The sequence below is a fragment of the Moschus berezovskii genome, chromosome 20 (assembly GCF_049115385.1).
Source record: "Moschus berezovskii isolate FMDL1 chromosome 20, NW_MosBer_1.0, whole genome shotgun sequence".
Taxonomy (NCBI): domain Eukaryota; kingdom Metazoa; phylum Chordata; class Mammalia; order Artiodactyla; family Moschidae; genus Moschus; species Moschus berezovskii.
In genome coordinates this window covers 56255573-56271093 of record NC_142479.1, presented here as the reverse complement: position 1 = coordinate 56271093, position 15521 = coordinate 56255573, and the positions used below count along the sequence as shown (strand labels likewise).

The 15521-nt window shown below is 35.3% G+C and overlaps 1 protein-coding gene across 8 annotated transcripts in view; it reads left to right on the top strand.

Moving 5' to 3' along the window:
• GPATCH8 (G-patch domain containing 8) overlaps window positions 1-15521 on the top strand; it is a 105366-nt gene that overhangs the window by 36485 nt on the left and 53360 nt on the right. For 3 of the 8 annotated variants that reach the window (XM_055408045.2, XM_055408044.2, XM_055408046.2), the window contains one exon: window positions 15254-15298. The exons of the other annotated variants lie outside the window; for them this stretch is intronic. The gene's annotated coding sequence lies outside the window, so the exon portion shown is untranslated. The remainder of the gene's footprint in view (window positions 1-15253; window positions 15299-15521) is intronic. 8 annotated transcript variants of the gene reach the window in all.

Here is a 15521-nt window from a genome sequence, read left to right as displayed (position 1 = left end):
TATTACTAAGCATTAACCTATCCTTTGGGGGAGGTAGAAAGATTTGATCACCACTAAACTTGTTTTCCAGTGGTACATGAACTCTTTATAAACCAAGAATACTCAACAACTGAGAGCAATTTGTATGGCATAGACCACAGATTTTATAAGAGACCAGAAAAGAGAAAGGGTCATCAGGACTAAAGTAGAAATGACTTCTTGATAGGTTTAGTCCCAGTGGTTTGCACAGTTAAATGTTGGGTTGGGTTGAATGGAGCTGATAGTTCAGAATAAGGTCTGAAGATTGGATTTGAACTTTTCCCCTGCTATTTGAAACCTCTCTTCCTATTCAGAGATTCCCAGGAGCATTGTTGATTGTTACTGTTTTTGTTCAGGTACAGAGGGGAGTGGAATTTGGGAACATCACATAGGGGGCTAGCAAATCTGTTTGAATCCCAGAGTTTTCCACTGTAAGCATTGGAGACTTAAAAGTACAACTGAAACTGGCAGAGAAAAAGAGTGAGAGAGGTGAGTGAGTTGAAGAAAGGCGTTCTGTGATGGTCTAAAGAGGCTGGACAGGGAGGGAAGTGGGAGGGCGGTTTAGGAGGGGAGGGATGTGTATATACCTGTGGCTGATTCATGTTGATGTATGGCGAAAGCCATCACAATGTTGTACAATAATCATCCTCCAATTAAAAATAAAATAAAATTTTAAAAATGATTAGGTAAATGGGTACTTACCTATTTTCGGGTGATGGAAAATTATTGTTTCATTGTAAGAATACTTTTAAATTTGGGTCTCTTTAAACTTTGAACTCCTTGAAAAGAGAAATCAGATTTTACCCATATTTTACATTCATCACTGTGGTGATTGGCATGTAATAAGCACTCAATAACTCATCAATCCATTGTTTATTTAAAATAAAAGAGAAATTTGAAGCCCATCCTTTTTTTTTTTCTTCTTTTTAATTGTGGCAAAGCCCACATAACATAAAATTGCCATCTTAACCATTTTTAAGTGTACATTTCAGTTGTTTACTAAATTCACATTGTTGTTCAAAGCCCATCTGTCTGAATGGCTAGTACGGTCTCTACCCTTCAAAAAGAATGGGACCTTATTCTCCTGCCAACATTAAGGGATGACTTTAATTGTCTTGGAAATGGCTCTTTTATTTTTTTAGTTTCACATTCAACATTGTACAGACATTGAGTTGATTTCTCTTGCATAACTCTTTCTATAATACCCACATAGATTGACTAGAATATAGCCACATTTATGACATATTTAGATAATTCATGACAAATTTTTTTCATTGTACCAAACCTTTGCTACAAATAACCACTGAAGAAAGCCCTGTTGCTCTGCAGAAAATCATAATGCCTTCTTAATACTGCATAGACTAATCACTGCAAATAATTTCTAGGTTCATGGCTTTGTAAGTTCTTAGTATTTACTTGTTTATTGTCAACTGTTAGTTGCTTGATTTTAGGCTCTGACATTTTTTAACATGCAGTCATCCACTGAATTTAAGCCTGATCTTTTCGAGATTTTGTTAACATTTAAAAATTATTGCAAGCCCTGTGAGACTTTACAGAATGTGCTAGTCTTTGGGGCTGTAGTGTATATAACTTGTCACTGGATAGGTTGGAGAATGGGGCATGCTAACTCTGAAACAGAATTCTTTGTGGCATGATAGAAAATTCAAATTTGCTAGGTGGGTTTAATTTTGTACTTGAATTTCCCTTATTTACCTTTTGTTTTCCCCTAGTATTTATTAGGGCTTCCCTAGTGGTGCTAGGAGAAGGCAATGGCAAGCCACTCCAGTACTCTTGCCTAGAAAATCCCATGGACTGAGCAGCCTGGTAGGCTGCCGTCTATGGGGTCACACAGAGTCGGACACGACTGAAGTGACTTAGCAGCAGCAGCAGCAGTGGTGCTAGTGGTAAAAGAACCCGCCTGCCAATGCAGGCTTGACATAAGAGACACCAGTTTGATCCCTTTCGGGAAGATCCCCTAGAGAAGGGAATGGCAACCAACACTGGTATTCTTGCCTGGAGAATCCCATGGACAGAGGAGCCTGGAGGGCTTCAGTCCATGGGGTCGCACAGTTGGACACAACTGAAGCGATTTAGCACACATCACAGTGTTTATTAAAATATTTCAAAAGTTAAAATTTCCATGGCACCCCATTCCAGTACTCTTGCCTGGAAAATCCCATGGATGGAGGAGCCTGGTGGGCTGCCGTCTTGGCGTCACATAGAGTCGGACACAACTGAAGTGACTTAGCAGCAGTGAGTGGCAGATAAGTGATTGTTAGTAGTAAAAAAATAAAAGACTTGTAGAAAAGGTTGTTGGCAAGACACCTGAAGGAAACAACAATAAAGAAAGGCCTGTTGATGAGAAATATTATGAACAGTTTTTTTTTTTTAATGGAGGCAGAGGGTATGTTTAATTTGGAATAAACAACAGCAAATGATAGTTGTATTTTGTGACAGTTGAATTGGATTTGGTTCTTGAAATTGTTTTATGACCTTCTGGCAGCTTTGAAATGGAATGGAATGTAGCTCAAAATCTTTCTTTTGCTATGAAATAGGTAAGTAGATGTAGCCGAGAAGTGGTTCCTAAACTTTCTTTGTTATATTGTCTGAGAGCCGTTTGATGGGTCACAAACAAAAGTTCATCCCTTGAGACAAATGAAGAGGTATGATATATTTCATATTCCATATTTAGAGGGTTCAGTCAGTAAAGTCAACCAGCATTAGCTCAGCTATGAGATAATAATGTATTCTAGTTATATCAGTTGTAAATAATATAAGTCATGGGAAAAGTAAATAAGAATGTTCCGCTCTTCAGGTTAATTTTCCAGTCCTCTTAGTCTTGCTTTTTAAACTTAACGGTATACTTTTGATGGTTTTTTGAGGCCAGGGACCGTGTTTTGTAATTTTTAGTATGTGATCAATTGAATACTTAATTGACAAATTGCTTTAAGTTCCTTGAGAGTAGGGATTCTCTTTTAGTTTTGTTTAGAAGCACTTAGTATAGGGTATGAAGCAGTGTGAGCAGCATTTGGAAACTTAGGATTTAGGTTTGAATTTGGCTCTGCCACTTTTAAGTAAAGGGACAAGTTGAATTATTTGTTTCAGCAGTAAATGAGGGTTAAAATCTCCGCCTATATTCTCGCAGTGACTAAGTGATTAAGTGAAGTTACTTTATGCAAACTGTAAAACATTATATAAATTCTAATTATTATTAACACCTCAATTGTATGGTATATGTTTAGATATTTTAACTGAATTTGAGTTAGTCTTTAGGTATTTATCAAAAACCTAAGTATCATAAAAATCACAGAGAATCCTCTCTTGCTACTCTCTATTTTCCAGAATTTTTAACAGTAGTAGCTAAGATACTAATACGTGCTGTTATTGGTTGGATGGCATCACCAACTCTATAGACATGAGTTTGAGCAAGCTCTGGGAGTTGGTGATGGACAGGGAAGCTTGGTGTGCTAGTCGATGGGGCCGCAAAGAGTCGAACACGACTGAGCAACTGAACTCATTGCTAGATATTTGACTCCCAGTTCTGTGCTTTTAATGCTATGTATGTTTTAGGGTCCTAAGTCCCTAATTTTACTGTTTGTTTCAATAATTCTGAAATCTTAGTTACGTCTGAAAGAGCCTCAGTCACTAAGCAGTGGGGTAGGGACAACTGTAAGTAACCTAAAAAAAGAAGTTGGATCCCCACTGTCATACCTTACCCCAAAACATATTCCAGATGAATAAAATATTTAAATGTAAAAAATAAAATCATAAAATCGTTAAGATGAACAATAGGATAATTATTAAAAATAATCTTATAATAAGGAGAACTTTTTTAAGTTCAACTCCATACCCAGAAACCCTTAAAAGAAGGATAAACTTGACTGTATTTCATCATAGTAAAGCAAAAGAACAACTACTAAACAAACTGGGGGAAATATCTGTAATATCCCAATGTAGACAGAGGACAGATTTCTTTATGTATTTATCGGTATATGAAATACTTGTAACCTGAATAGAAAGGGGGAAATGCTATGAACACTGTTTACAGAAAAGTATTGCAGATGACCTTTAGGCGTATGAAAATATTCTCATTTCTTCTCATATTAGAGATAATGCATATTAAACTATGAGATATCATTTTTTACTTGTTGGCTTGGAAAAGGCTTTAAAAAAGGCTTTAAAAAAGACTAGCCTGCTCAGATTTGGGGAAAATAGGTTCTTACATTATAGCCAGTGAGACTGTAAACAGGTAAAACCACTATAGAGAACAATTTGAATTACTTAAAGATTAAAATGCATGTATCCTTAGATCCAACAATTCTGTTTCTATCTTTAACTTGTTCATGAATTGCACAAGATAATGTATGATTGAAGTTATTCATTATATCACTGTGATAAAAGATTGGAAATAATCTGCCATATTTCCTTGATCCTAAGACATTTTTTCATGTTTTAATAAAAGTAAAATTCAGTTCAGTTAGTCGCTCAGTCATGTCCGATTCTCCGTGACCCCATGAATCACAGCACGCCAGGCCTCCCTGTCCATCACCAACTCCCGGAGTTCACTCAAACTCATGTCCACAGAGTCGGTGATGCCATCCAGCCATCTCATTCTCTGTCGTCCCCTTCTCCTCCTGCCCCCAATCCCTCCCAACATCAGAGTCTTTTCCAGTGAGTCAACTCTTCTCATGAGGTGGCCAAAGTGTTGGAGTTTCAGCTTTAGCATCAGCCCTTCCAGTGAACACCCAGGACTGATCTCCTTTAGAATGGACTGGCTGGATCTCAGTGGCACATAAAATAGTGTGTTTCTATTTTCCATTATTTTAAATGGAATACACATTTACCCAGCAGCTAACCAGCTTCTAAAACATAGCTGCCTGTTTATTGATTAAAAATTAAGATATAAAGTATACATTTCTTCCTGATTACCAAATAATTACTATGGTTCTTAACAGTTGCTTACTTTGTTGTAACATGTCCATAGCTTTTGTTGATCCTTAAGCAGCTTTCCCAAAGTCCTACAAGTTGTATATGAAATGTATTATATCTCCAGGGTTTTCACATAATCTTTTTCTTAAAAATGTTGAGTTAAATTTTTGAGATTGAAGCATAAAAATTTTATTGTATGAAATCGTTGGCTGGAAAATGTGTCAAGAGAGATGAACTGAAGCATTTCACTGTGAAACATTAAAAGGGTACATTCTGTGGGGTTTGTGCATATATTTGTTTCTTATTTGCTTGACTGTGCAGAGAAAAATCATTGTGAAGGCAGACTATGAAGGGAAAGTGAGTTGCTTTTTACTGTATCCTTTTAAAATTTGATATACTATTACTACTAAAAAATGTAGAAAGAAAAGAATTGTTTTGAAAAAAACTCAAGAGCAGACAGAATCCAAGCAGAGTGGAGTTGGTTTCTTTAGTGTTTCTTTGGTTTTATGTATGTATTCCCTCCTCCCACTCTATTTTCAGTTAGTAAACAAATGGTAAATATAGTTGGGTAAACCCTGCGTTAGCTAAGCCCCAACAGTGCTTATATTAGTACATTTTATAACTAAAGAAAAACTAGATTTGAATTCCATACAGTGGAAATATGTAGTGTTAAAATTTGGACTTTATTGTTAAGTTAGAATGTTGATTTTTAAAACCACACTAACTTCTAAGAAAAATCAGTCTTTGGCTGGGGAAAAATAGGTTTTCTTTAATACTATGATGACATAGATAAATGTTCTGGATAGGATATTTGTAAAAAGCTGAGTTGTTGTCCTTCTTCCTTAGTTTCCCTTTGAAATTTGTTTTCATGGATTATGTGCCAAATCTAGAAACTAAACATTCTGCATGTCAGTGTGGATTGTCAGAAGGGCTTCTTTATACTTGTTGCTATTCTAGCTGAAGGAGCCTGGTAGCTATAATGATCTTTGTTCCTTGGTAATTAAATGAGCTGTGCAGTCTTTATGTGTTTCCAAAGGTAAGCGTAATTTTAGTAATTCAGGTATCAAATTTAGTAAGATACAGATTATATATAACCTCTGATTGTCTTAATGAAATTTAGTTAATATAAACAAATGAGTCCAGTTAATAAACAAAATTAGAATTGACAGTCTATAGTAAAAAGTCTAGATTTTAGAGCTAGAGTAGAAATGAAAAGGTATTGGGGGAGATGAGAAGGGAAAATGGTGAACTCAGATGTTGTATAGACTACTTGTTGTTTCTCAGTATAGAGATTGTTGCATTTAAAGACAGGCATTAAATATATGTTAAGGTGTTATTTAATCAAAAGACATTAAATATATATCAAGTTCATGCAAAATAATTAGAAAGGAAGTAGCAAATTTTTCTAAATTTAGATAAGATACTTTTTTACTAAGAAAAGAGTAGACCAGTTATAGAAACAGTTTGGACATTATCAAGGTTCAGTTCAGTTCAGTGGCTCAGTTGTGTCCGACTCTCTGCGACCCCCTGAATCACAGCATGCCAGGCCTCCCTGTCCATCACCAACTCCCAGAGTTCACTCAGACTCATATCCATCGAGTCGGTGATGCCATCCAGCCATCTCATTCTCTGTCGTCCCGTTCTCCTCCCGCCCCCAACCTTTCCCAGCATCAGAGTCTTTTCCAGTGAGTCAGCTCGTCGCATGAGGTGGCCAAAGTATTGCAGTTTCAGCTTTAGCATCAGTCCTTCCAATGAACACCCAGGATTGATCTCCTTTAGAATGGACTGGTTGGATCTCCTTGCAGTCCAAGGGACTCTCAAGAGTCTTCTCCAGCACCACAGTTCAAAAGCATCAATTCTTCGGCAATCAGCCTTCTTCACAGTCCATCTCTCACATCCATACATGACCACTGGAAAAACCATAGCCTTGACTAGACAGACCTTGGTTGGCAAAGTAATGTCTCTGCTTTTTAATATACTATCTAGGTAGATTACTATAAATGAAGCACTTACTGGTGAAGAATTACGTTAAAATAGTTGTACTTCTATTAAATACTTACTATGTTCGAGAGAGACCATAATAAACAGTATATATGACATTGTGAGACACTACCCTTACTCTCATAAGTTTGTCATTTATTTTAGGAGATAGTGGAAGAAACCTTAAGAGTAAACTCTGTAAGGATAAATGACTAAGGAAGACCTCACCATGAAGTCTTAAAGAGGGAGGAATAGGTGTTACCAAAGAAAGAGATACTGATGTATACAAGGTGATTACAGTTGGCGAAGAGTAGGTGTGGCTGGCTAGAGCAGAAAATGTCCATTCGGCAGTGAATGTCACACTTTAAAAGCAGAAGAACTTATCAAAATACATGTTTTTAAAATGTTGGACTTTAATATATAAAAGAAAGGATGGACAAAAACATAATTATTTGGTTGAAGCAGGGTTCTCGGTGTCTAAGAGTGGTTGAGAAACCATAACTAGAAAGCAGTAATGGGAAATTGGTTCAGATAGGCACAAATCTAATATTATCTTAACTAAAACCTCATTTAATTATTTTTAAAAAAATTTTTAATTGGAGGATAATTGCTTTACAGTGTTATGTTGTCTTCTGTCATACAACAACATAAATCAGCCACACGTCCATGTATGTCCCCTCACTCCTGAATCTCCTCCCACTCCCTACCCCATCCCACCCCTCTAGTTTGTCACAGAGCACTCACTGGGTTGAGTTCCCTGTCTCCATATAGCAGCTTCTCCCATTGTCTGTCTATTTAACACATTTAATTCTTAAAGCAAGACTATGTTATTCTGGCTTCGCAGAGGAAGAAACTGAAGCTTAAAGAAGTTGAGCAAGTTGCTCAAGAATAAACCGTCAGTAAATGACAATATCAAAATTCAAACCTTGGTCTTTCTGACTCGAAAACCCATGCTGCTAACTAACTACCACACTGAATGTAGAAGTCTGCTCCAATTTGGGACTTTATTTAGTAAACCAAAGGCAGTTTTTTATTAGACGTATAGACTTATCTAGAAGATAGAAATATTAAAGCTAATTTAATCAGAAATTCATTTTACAGATGAAGAAATGTAGGGTTAGGGTTCCAGAATGTTGAAAGGCAGTCCCTAGTTCTCTTGATTTGTCATCTATTGTTCTTTGCATTATACCAATTAGCACATTGATGGTAGAAGTTAAGTACGAATCTCGCCAAAGTATGACTGAAGGTGAAGATGTAAAACCATTTTAGAAAGTTGTCTACGTATGAGTTGATAAGGGCATAGAATAAAACAATAGTAGTGGAACTATGAAGGATGATAAATCAACTATGAAGCATAATATACAGTTGATTCATGCATGTGTCTTGCTAGCAAGCCTTTGTTCACTGGGTTTAGAGTTAATCCTTTATAATAGCTAGCATTTCAGTGTTTACAAACTGCTTGCACATGTATAGTCTAATAAAGTCCTCTCTGGAGTAGTTACTCCTTTTTTACAGATGAGGAGACTGACATTTTAAGCAATTCTTTACCCAAAATCTTACAGCACATAGGTAGTAGAATCATGTTGCCAAAAACCTATGCTTTCAATCAGTATGCTATCTATAATGTACTTAAATGCTGTGTGGTGGCTTACTTCTGTCTTCTGGAGAAATGTGATGGTGGTGAGAAATAAAGTACTGCATAATTGAAATGTACAATGGTTACTCTGGTTGAAAAAAATGTAGGTAGCTTTGAATGTGATATTTTTTCTTAGAGCACCTGAAGTGGTCATTTATGTTCTTGATGATAAATATAAATTTGTGTAAATTCATTGGAAGCTTGAGGCTAGAGTAGTAAGAACCTTGGCCACATTTTTAGGAGTGATAGATAATTGATCTCCAAGGGTGAAGAGAATACTGTAATTTCTTGTCCCGTACTATAATTTCCTCCTTTATTTTTTCTTACACTTTATATTTCTCTTGTGGTATTTTTAATGTTCTACCTTGAATAATTTGTATTCATGTGTCTCTTAACTCTCCTTAGACTATAAACTCTTAAATGATAACAATTACTGGGCATTTATGTGTTTTCTGTTGTTGCTTTTCAATATGTTTTTTATTCTGCATACAGTTACTGAATCTGTAGAATGTGCTGATCTGTACTAAGTCTTATGAGTTAAGGAATGAATAAGATGTAGCTCTTGTCTCCAGAGCCTTATGACTAATACAGACACAAGTGTAACAAATACACATAGTGCAGTATAATACTGTTAATTGTGAAGTTAAAGGTACAGTGGGGGCTTAATAGAGAATTGAAAAACATAACTTAGAATTTTAACTTATTTCTTGAAGGATTTAATAAGTGAAAGATCTCATGTGAGAAGCAAATGAAGCAAACAACTGTATTAGCATCTGCCCAACTATACTTGTTAGTTAGTTGATACATGGAATCATCACATTCTTCCATAAGAAGCACTGACTGGAGTTGAAAAGTAGGACCAAATATAAACATGATAAGAACACAAAGTTTAAAAGTATGATTTGTGAGAAGTATATTTTGATAAAGAAAAAAGCTAAAAATGAAAATATTTATTAAAAATGGCTACCAAAATTTAAAGTAATGGACTGTACATTTAGAAAAGGAAACAAAATAATATTATCTTACATGTATAAATGTGGTTTATTAGTTCTAAATTCAGCCTTTTCTGTCTTACTGAGTCTTTTGAAATCTGTGACATGAGTTACAGAGAAAATCTAGCTGGAGCTTAGAAGGAAAGAGCAGAGGACAGTCTCAGGAATAGGACTTGGAAGCTCCGATGCCTGTTGGGGCCAGGTGGTAACATACACAGTTGAAGCCCACTGAACTTGAGACAGTAAGTAGGAAGTAGTGTGAGTTGTGCCATGTCTGGAGAGGAATAACTGCCACTCAGCTAGCTCCTGCTCATTGTTACTGTGTAGGAATATAGTCTCATGTGTTGCCAGACCTGAATTTAAAAAACAAAACCAGAAGTCCAGATATTCTGGTGATACTTAGTAATTGATAAATGTTGGCTCAAAGTTTAAAGTAATCTGAGATAAACAAACATATGCAAGGCCTATATTTGATTCACAGGTTACTACTTTATGACCTCTTGAAATTTGACCTGGGTTTAAATTCAAACTCTGCAATCAGTTAGTAGTGTGCTCAAATCTTTAAAAGATCTCGGAACTGTTTAGGGAATTAAACATGATGGCATATAAGCCTTATACCTGTATCTTATCTCATTTTCCTCTCCAATAGTAGGGTGGGAGATAATGCCACTTTAAATAGATTGAGAAACTTAAGTGTCTTTCCATGGTCAGACTGCTGAGGATGGTAGCTGTGTTTATAACATAAATCTTCTGACCTCTACTCTGGTACTTTTACCATTAGACAGGTGATTCTCAAGCTTTAGTGAGCAGCAGAATCAACTTTGGGTGCTTGTTAAAAATGTAGATTCCCAACGAGTACAACTCAGCAGCTCTGCTGTGGGGTTCAGGAAATTACATTTTAAATAAGCTCCCCAAGAAATTTGCTTTAGATCATATGAATAAAATAAACTTCAGAGAATGTTACCTTCACTGTGGCAAGTAGGGGTAGACAGTTGGTTCTTTGGCTCATCCAAAATAGATGAGTGATTTTTAGTCTGATTTAGTAAAATGCTATTTATTTTTCTTTATCCTGATTTACTTTTTTTCTACGTTATTATTTATGGACTTCTTGCCCTAGATTAGTTTGCATGATTAAAATGAAACTGGTTTGTGTGGAAACTGGTTTCTCATACTTCTTACGAGAGTGGCATGTCCAAGAAACTTAAAATTAGCAATATATAAAATTAGTATATAAAATATACCAATATATAAAATTAGTATATAATCATCATAATTTCATTGTAATTAGAGTAGTCCAATCAGATGGAAACAGTTGAAAATATAAAATTTCACTGGTTAGCCAATATTTGAAAAGTCGAAACTGAGACAAAAATGCCTTCAAAGTTGTATGGAATCATAGACTTTAGAACTGGAAAACAAAATTTCTATGGATAACCCAAGATCTCTGGGCTTTTTAGAAGAGATGCCAGAGGAAATAAGGGAGATTTTTCAGTAATTTCAATTTATTTGACTTTCTGAATTTACTTCTTCATTCCATGTGGACTTCATCTATTACAAATTTGGCATACAGTGGATTAATAACTTACTATTCAGTACACATACATAGGTGTTAGTGTATTTCTCAGGTGACAGTAATAGTAAAATAGCATTTTGACAGTGTTTAAGTTTTTCTGTTTTGTTTAGGCCTAATTAATTTTCTTAGGTGATTTGTACCTAAGAAAATTGTTTGTACCTGATAAATGTACCTGATAAATTTCTTAGGTGATCTGTTTTAATTTGGAGAAAGTCTTGCTAAAGTATACTTCATTTTTTTGGCTTAGATTTAATATTTGTGTAACCTTTTCAAACTCAGTGGTCACTCTTGTTAATGGAATGATAATATGGGAAGAATTTGGGGGTAGATGATAATTTTCTCCTTCAGTAAATAGGACTGTTTCATTATCACCAAGTTGTTGGTAGAACATTAGAATCTATCACAGCTTCTTAGAATATTTTTAATTTTAAGGTATTTTAAAATGTCAGTTTTGAAAATGAAAGAACAAGTTGATTTTATAATTTTCTGAGGCCTTAAGACAACAGTGTTAGAGTTTAGCAGCATCATAGTGAAATGTTAGGGCTTACAAAGCATCTTCTATTTGTTGTCTGTTTTGATGTACATGCTAGTCCTGAAAGTGGAGATAATGTCTCCATTTTGCTGGAGAGGGTGCAGAGACTCACATGCTAGTTGTCCAGAGTGACACAAGTGTTTAGAAGTTACCTCTTAAGAACTGAGATTTTGTAGCCACCTTTTTTAGGGACTACCTAGAAAAGTATAGAAAGAAAATAAAAGTGAGTTGAGGAAGGTTTGAGGTGTAGGGTTAAGGAAGAACAGTTTAAATGGAGCTGGAAAACATTTTGGGCTTTAAGAGTGATCTTGGAATATTAAGGAATTCTCAGTGTAGTTATGGAATAACTTAATAGTAAGTGAATACAACTCTAAGAAAACATTGGATTGTTGGATTGTTACAATACCATAGGATTAACTACTATAGTATCTACATTGTTGTTTAGCCACTAAGTCGTGTCTGACTCTTTTGTGACCCCATGGATTGTAGCCCTCCAAGCTTCTCTGTCCATGGGATTTACCAGGCAAGAATACTGGAGTGGGTTGCCATTTCCTTCTCCAGAGGATCTTCCTGACCCAGGGATCAAACCTACGTCTCCTGCATTGGCAGGCAGTTTCTTTACCACTGAGCCACCAGGGGATTGTTTTGAGGCCCTGTCAGCTAATAAAACAATGAAATAAATATATGTATGCTTAACCAAGAGAAACAAAATTAACCTTTTCTTAATAGATTACATGATTAAAATTGAACTATTTTGTCCTAGAAAGTAGTTCTGATTCTTTGGGAAGATGGAAGGATTTTTAGGTCATAGTTTTTTAACTTCTGTGCCCTTAAAAAAAAACACCTGTGCCAGAAAATCAAAATAACCTGATTGTTGTGTAGATCATTAAACAGTCTGTGGCAAAAATATAGTTACTTTTTGTAGCACTAGAGAATTTGGATTCTATTTTGAGTAGGAATTCTTTAAAAAAAAAAAAAACAAACCTTAAAAGCCATAGGGTATAATTAATATATTTGATGTTTACTGACAAAAAGATATCTAAATGATGCTGAAAGTAATCATTATTTTTATGCTACTGAAGACTGTTATTTTAAGGAGAAATTTGCAGAAGTAAAGCTTTGGTTTGGAAATATATATACCACTTTTTACCCAGGAAGTATTTCTGAAAGTTGTATGTAATCACTGTTTTTTTTAAATGAATGAAATTATATTTAAACACAAGAACATAGCTTACTATAGAGTCTTATTTTGAGTAGTTTTACAAGTCAGAGAATAGTCACCATCCTAATTTTGTATTATTCTTGATTTTCACATATATATTTGAGTTGCTTAAAATAAGAAATGAATTTAAGATGTCAGCTCAGATTCTTGGCTTTTATCAATTTCGTGGCCTTTTGGAAGTAGAATTTGTGACTTTTTGATGGCTTTTATATTTACTTCTGCATTATTAGGGTCAGTCTTTAAAAACAATTTTAGACTTCTTTGAAAGACGTTAGACATTTTAAAGCTTTTTGAACCATAGGTGCATTGGGTCCACAAATGTTATTTTCTACTCCCTCATGCCAGGAAGTTTACATTGGTAAGATTATTTTGCCTAATTATAGATAACTCATGGGGTGTAGGACTTTGTTTTAATTACTGTCACAAAAATATGCCCAAAGCCTTCCAGTAGTGCTTGGTATGTAGAAGCAACTCAATAATTATTTGTTGTTGGATGAATGTCAGCAAAGGAACAGGCAGCAGAGGTAAATTGTAGTGTTATCTGCTGACTATCCAAAAACTATTTTAATCACTTTGGAAGCTTGTTCATTTCTAATTTGTTTCTGTGGAGAAGTCATGTGTCTTCTGTTTCTGAAATGTGCTGTTTACCAGATTATGGTTGTTCTTCAGTATTTTCTCCCCAGTTATTCTTTTCCTGGAGTTTGTTTAAAAAAAATAATAATTTCTCTACAGTCCAGTTTTTTTTGGCCAGTTTTGTAGATTGGAGTATCCTAAAGTGTTTCAGAATCGAAACTGATTAATGGAAGGGCTCATTCTCAGAAACTGTGGCTATAAGCAATCGGTGAATTTTCATATTTGGCCTTATTCTCTCTTCAGTTAAGATAAGTTATAATACCTTTACATTTTAGCAAGAGATGTGTCCGTGAGTATTTTAGCACATGTGTCACTGTAGAAGTAAGCCTGCCTTCTAAAATAGAGTATATTAAAAGTTTTTCCCTCTCTTTAAAGTTTTTATTTAGAAGATATGAATATCAATTTTTTCCCCTCACATGAATACATTGATAGTGGAATTTTCTATAAGTAGTATGTTTTTTATCCCACCCATCTCCAGTCAGCTAGATCACAGTCAGAGTATCTATCTATATATAGATCTTTGGCTGAGGAGGACAGTTTCTCCTAAGGAAAGTATTTAGTGTTCTGGTTGAAGTTGCCTCCTTTGAAATGAAAGAAACAACAAATGTTCTTATTTTATGAATTTTAAGAAATACTTGTCCCTATTAAGAGAAACCAAGAAATAAGAGAAACTGGATTTAGTTAAATTTGTATTAAAAAGAAGTTGAGTTTTCTAGGGGATTATTATATTAGCAAACATTCTTCTGTTATTTACCATTGAAAAGTCATCACTATAGGTTGTTACTCAGGTATTCCACAGTAGTGTTCTTTATGATAGGATTTATCATTGATCACAAATGAATAAGTGAGGGTTAGGTTTTTTTTTTTTTTAAATACTGCAGCCTCTTCGTGTATGTATTCTTCAGTGTCTTTTCCCAATGGGATTTTTCCTTGGTCTGGAACCTCTAATAATGGGGAAAAAATTACTACTTGATGGAGGCAGTGTTACCTTCAGATTGTTTTTAAAGCCAGACTGTTTTCTCTGAGTGGACTAATTGTAAATGTGACAGACCTTTTGATGCCAATTTCTCTGGAGTTCCTGGTGTTCTTCAGAGTTTGGCTTTATTGTGTGCAGAAAGAAAGATGTTGGTGGGCTTGGGAAGACTTCATTAAAAGGAAACAAAATTCTAAGGAAGTCTACCTCAAAAGTTTTATTTATTCATAACAGAACTCAAATGTTCATGTTTTCCAAGCACTGAACAATCTAAGGTTATTTTCCAGACCTTTTATTTATTATAGTGAGGTCTTGATGATCCCCTCCACGAGACAGTTCTCTTAGAGTTCTTTTAATGCAGCCAGTGACTTGATAGTCACTTGATGATCTGTCTTTGATGTTATTTCCTTAAGGAACAAGTCCCACCTTGGGCCTTGAGTACTGATTTGACCAGAATGACTAGTTAAATGAGAGATTGGAAGCGAGAGAGAGTTCTCTCACTTTCTCCCACCTTTCCTCCAACCCCTGCATTGTTGTAGAAGACGTTGTTCATGTTCTCAAGTAGCAGTACAAAAATTTCACACCCTGATCCAACTGGTATGAAAACAACTGCCATAGCACAAAGTGTCCTTCTTGCGTCCCCAGCTGAAATTGGGGGAGGGACAAAGCCCAATTTGTTACTTTACCCCATCCTGACTGCCTGCTAGAAGGCCTGTTTCCTACCCTAATGGTTTCTGCCTAACAAATGGTGTTTCTTTTTTACAGCATTATGATCCTGGACTTGTTGTGGTGATGGTAAACTTAGCAGTGGTAATTTTTTATTTTCAGACTGAATTACTCCTTTGTCATCAGTGCACCAATGTTAGGCTTACTTTCTCTGTTGTAGCCTTCATCCTTCTGCTTGGTCTTTTTCATTTTCCTTTCCTTTCCTTATGCAACTTGTCTGATCCTTGTTCATTAAAGGGTAATGTTAAGAAGGGATGTATCTGTGTTAGAATTGCCAAAAAAAAAAAAAAAATCAGTTAAAACATTA